Source organism: Portunus trituberculatus, unplaced genomic scaffold (genome assembly GCF_017591435.1).
Source record: "Portunus trituberculatus isolate SZX2019 unplaced genomic scaffold, ASM1759143v1 PGA_scaffold_523__9_contigs__length_663829, whole genome shotgun sequence".
NCBI lineage: Eukaryota > Metazoa > Arthropoda > Malacostraca > Decapoda > Portunidae > Portunus > Portunus trituberculatus.
Genome location: NW_025541692.1, coordinates 512,977 through 518,847, shown reverse-complemented (window position 1 = coordinate 518,847; position 5,871 = coordinate 512,977).

The window sequence follows — 5,871 nt, the reverse complement described above, 5'->3', positions numbered from 1 at the left end:
TCGGTAGCGGGAAGCTTGGTGTATAGCCAGCGTTTCCGTGGCTATGGCGATGGCGTGGGTTGTCCCTCTCCCTCTCTTGAAGCCAAACTGCCCGGGGTGGTACAGTCCGTGTCCTTCCAGGTGGTCTCTAAGTCTGCTCGTAATAATCCTCTCGAACATTTTCCCCAGGACTTCCAAAGGGAGATGGGTCTGTAGCTGTCGGGCCGGGTGGGTACCTTTCCAGGTTTAACCACCAGCCGCATCTCCGCTTCTTTCCATCCGTCGGGGAAGTAGCCAGCCGACAGGGAGGCGTTGAAGATCTCCCTAAGCCTATCCTTGGCTCTGTCTGGGAGGTTTGAGAGGATTGTTTTGTTGATCCCACTCTTGCCAGGGCAGGTGACCTTGGTGGACCGGATGGCCCGGGCCAGCTCCAGAGATGAGATCCGACAGTTGAGCGGAGAGTCACCCCGCAGTCTTGCCAGATCTGCCGCTGCATATGGGTGAGTGTCTTCAATGCGGCGTCTGAGGTGATTCATCACTTCGTGTTCATCGTCTGAGTCTTGTTCGTTCTCCTCCTGGAACACACGCTCCCAATTGGAGGTGTGCAGGCGAACTTTGTCAGCGTCTGAATGGTGTCTATGTCCTTGGTCGTCAATCAGGTATGTGTCTGGTCCAGCTGTGCGTCCTGAGAGATGTTTGACCTTTTTCCAGAAGACTCTGGGGTTTTTGTGGCTTGCAGAAAGACTGGCAATCCTTTTCCCCCAGTGATCTCTAGATTCTTGTCTTCTTCTGTCAGTCAATGCCTGTCTCAACTGTATATACCTACGGTAATTGTCATATGTCCATCCAGTCCGTGAAGCCTGTTCCCGTAATGCGTTAAACTGAATTCTAGCTAATTGTGTTTGCCTAGATGGTCGTGGCTGTGGGTCTATTCTGTATGTTGTCTTTGGGATATGTCGGTCGGCTGCTGTCGTGACTATAGATGTCCATGTCTGTAGTGCATTGTCTATTTCCTCAAGTGAAGCTTGGGAAATGTTGTGCATATTTGTCATCTGGAGTCTGTCATCGTTTGTGAATTGTTCCCAGTCTGTCCTGTGGTATGCATAGGTCGGCTGAGAGGGAGTGAGTAAGGGGGATGAAGAAATGTCAAGTATTAAGGGAATATGGTCACTTGAAGTGAGAGGTCCTGGAGAGATAGTATAGTGGAGAAAGTTTAGGCGGTTAGTGAGAACAATATCAGGAGAGGAAGACGAGAGAGGTCCAAAGTATGTGGGAAGTCAGGTCCAATGTGTTTAGCAGTTTGATATCTCAGATAAATTGTCTATCAAGTCCCGTCCTACTTGGTTGGTGGTCACTGTCCCTAGTGTCGGGTGTCTGGCATTGAGGTCCCCAGCTAAGAAAACCGGGGATTGCCTCCTAAATAGTCGTAAAAAGTCCGGGTGTGGAAGGAATGGTCTTCGTGGAGGGAGGTAAGCGGTGGCTATCGTGAGGGGACCGTCTGGAGACTCTATTACTATGGCTAGAGTCTCTGATAGGAAATCGTCTTCAATTTTATGTTTTATATTCTTCCTAACTGCGATTCATACTCCAGCCAACTCTTGCCACGCGACGTTACGCAGCCCTACGTGCTTTATAACACTTCCAAGATACTGCAACACCCCTAGTGCCGGTCATAGTGCCTCCCGCTCCTACACCAGTGCCCAGGAACACCTATAGTGACTCCAAGAAGCCTTCGCCCAGGATTTACCCCTTCCCCAGTGCCCAGGATTTATCCCTTTCCCCAGTGCCCAGGATTTATCCCTTTCCCCAGTGCCCAGGATTTTCCCTTCTCCAGTGCCCAGGATTTATCTCTTCCCCAGTGCCCAGGATTTATCCCCTTCCCCAGTGCCCAGGAGTTACCCTTTCCCCAGTGCCCAGGATTTATCCCTTTCCCAGTGCCCAGGATTTACCCCTTCCAGTGCCCAGGACTTATCCCCTTCCCCAGTGCCCAGGATTTACCCCTTCCCCTGTGCCAAGGATTACCCCCTTTCCCCAGTGCCCAGGTTTCTCCGTTTTTCTCCCAGTGCCCAGGATTTATCCAGTGCAGCCCTGCAATACTTCCTACAGTGATCTACACCCTCCCAGTGACCTCAGTGACAGCGCCTGGACCCCTGTATGGAAGCCCTACAGTTGCAGTGACATTACAGTGACATTATGGGGAGAGTAAAAATAAAACATCCCCGCCCCAAGGAACCGGCCACAAGGCGCCAGCTCCTGGGCATCCTCAGCCCTACAGTGCTGCCCACCAATCTCATATCATCATGGGATGCTGTTATTGTATTAACAGCGTCAGACAAAGATGCAGACACCATCTTCAGTCCAAAATGCTCCAGAAACTAGCTGACAACGAATTCACGGCTGTCATGCCTCCTGAGCTCAGGTCCTTACGCACAGTAGTGTGCCTGAGACTAGATGAGCTCGTGTATGAGAACTCACCAGAGGAGGTCAAGACTGACCTGGAAAGCAGACAGACATGGGCAAAGGTGGTGGAAATATACAAATTCCCCAGATCTAAGACTGTGAAAATCACCTTTTCCACCAGCGAAATGGCACAAAAAGTCAAAGAACATGGACTACTCATGTTCTGTTTGATTGTAGCCCCTTCACAAATAGAAGAAGAAATTTATGTTCCTCTAGTAACATGCAACAAGTGCTATGCAGTAGAGGAACATGACACCAGGCTCTGCAACAAGCCCCCTTCCTACCAAGTGTGCTCCGAATGTGGCAGTGAGGGGCACACTTACCGCGATTGCAGGGCCACGGAAAAGAAATGCCTACACTGTGGGCTCAACCACAGTGCTCGGGACATGAGATGTCCTGTTAGGAAGAAGGCTCTGAGAGAAAAGACGGAGAAGATAAAAACTGCCAGATCCAAACCAGCCTCATATGCACAAGCCGCATCCTCAGCCACTCCCCCCACTCAAGGAAGTGATATGACAAACATCAGCCTGAAGGGCATTCTGTGTGTACTCCACGCACATATGGAGGAAGCTGCAGCTCCGGGGTCCTTCCAAAAGACCCTCTCGGAGGGCCTTGCCATGAATGGCCTGCCAGATGTGAAATTGCCCCTGAACGTGCCATCTTCAGACATAATTCGAAGTATCGCGGGGAACGTGCCGACCCCTCTCAACAGAAACACTGCAACATGCAAGACGTCTCACGCCTCACGGAAACCTGACTCTGAGGATGGTAACTGTGCCCCCTCAGACGATGAGGAAGAAGAGGACGAGGATGTCGATGTTGAAAACGTCCAGCCAACCTATCGACAGGAGGAGTTGGAACGTGTGTGAGGCATGCGCGCGTCTTATATATGTTTCCGCTGGGTCAGAGTAGGGAGGTGATGCGCAGCGCTGCGCTGTGATTTGCTGGATTAGTTAGGTGGCTCTGTGTGTCTGGTCTGCGCGCTGGTTGGCTGCTCGTCGTTTCAGAGTGGGGAGGATTTGTAGGTTCTCTGTTTGAATGTTGATGGATGGCTGCATTATGTTAATATAGATGGCTTCGTGGAAAAATAGTCTTCGGGGGTCGTTTTCTCTGTCTATGATGACGGTGTTGTCCACAAGGTTCTGGCGAGTGATTTGGTTGTGATTTCTTCCATTGTAGTGTTGCTTGATTGCTCCACTGCTAAGGTGACATGTCAGACGTCTTGAAAGTGTGGTTCGTGTTATCCCAATGTATGAGCAAGGTCCACATTCCTTGCTGTTGCAGGTGTGTTGGTAGATGACATGATCCTCCTGCAAGGGCGTCTTGTAGTCAGCAGGTCGGTTGCGGAGTAGGAGATAGCTTGTTTTTCTTGATTTGTAGTAGATGGTGAGGGTGATTCTGGTATTTTCGTCGGTAGGTGTAACATTCTTGTATATGATGTCCTTCATAACTTTCTCTTCTGTTCTGTAGTCGGTGGACATGTATCCTCGGTAATATAGTTTGATCTTTTCTTCTTCCCTCGGCACATAGAAACTGTACACAAAAAGTTAAACAAAGGAGAATGCTCTATAGCTTTCAACCTCGTCTGCCTACAAGAAAATATCCTCCTGGCTATACATATATATATATATATATATATATATATATATATATATATATATATATATATATATATATATATATATATATATATATATATATATATATATATATATATATATATATATATATATATATATATATATATATATATATATATATATATATATATATATATATATATATATATATATATATATATATATATATATATATATATATATATATATATATATATATATATATATATATATATATATATATATATATATATATATATATATATATATATATATATATATATATATATATATATATATATATATATATATATATATATATATATATATATATATATATATATATATATATATATATATATATATATATATATATATATATATATATATATATATATATATATATATATATATATATATATATATATATATATATATATATATATATATATATATATATATATATATATATATATATATATATATATATATATATATATATATATATATATATATATATATATATATATATATATATATATATATATATATATATATATATATATATATATATATATATATATATATATATATATATATATATATATATATATATATATATATATATATATATATATATATATATATATATATATATATATATATATATATATATATATATATATATATATATATATATATATATATATATATATATATATATATATATATATATATATATATATATATATATATATATATATATATATATATATATATATATATATATATATATATATATATATATATATATATATATATATATATATATATATATATATATATATATATATATATATATATATATATATATATATATATATATATATATATATATATATATATATATATATATATATATATATATATATATATATATATATATATATATATATATATATATATATATATATATATATATATATATATATATATATATATATATATATATATATATATATATATATATATATATATATATATATATATATATATATATATATATATATATATATATATATATATATATATATATATATATATATATATATATATATATATATATATATATATATATATATATATATATATATATATATATATATATATATATATATATATATATATATATATATATATATATATATATATATATATATATATATATATATATATATATATATATATATATATATATATATATATATATATATATATATATATATATATATATATATATATATATATATATATTTCATCTGTGTCTCTCTACTTCTATTTATCCTTCTTGCTGGAAGTTTGCTCACATTCAACCTGTCCCTAAAAAGGTGACCACTCCAATCCTTCTAACTACCGCCCTATAGCTTTGATTTCCTGCCTTTCTAAAGCCTTTGAGTCTATCCTTAATAGGAAGATAATGAGGCATCTATCAGCTCACAACCTTCTCTCTGATTGCCAGTATGGTTTCCGTAAAGGCAGATCTACTGGTGATCTTCTTACTTTCCTAACTGAATCTTGGTCATCCTCTTTTAGGGACTTCGGTGAAACCTTTGCTGTCGGCCTTGACATATCGAAAGCCTTCGATAGAGTCTGGCACAAATCTTTAATTTCTAAACTACCCTCCTACGGATTCTATCCTTCTCTCTGTACCTTCATCTCCAGTTTCCTTTCCGATCGTTCTATTGCTGCTGTAGTAGACGGTCACTGTTCTTCCCTAAAACTATCAACAGTGGTGTTCCACAGGGTTCTGTCC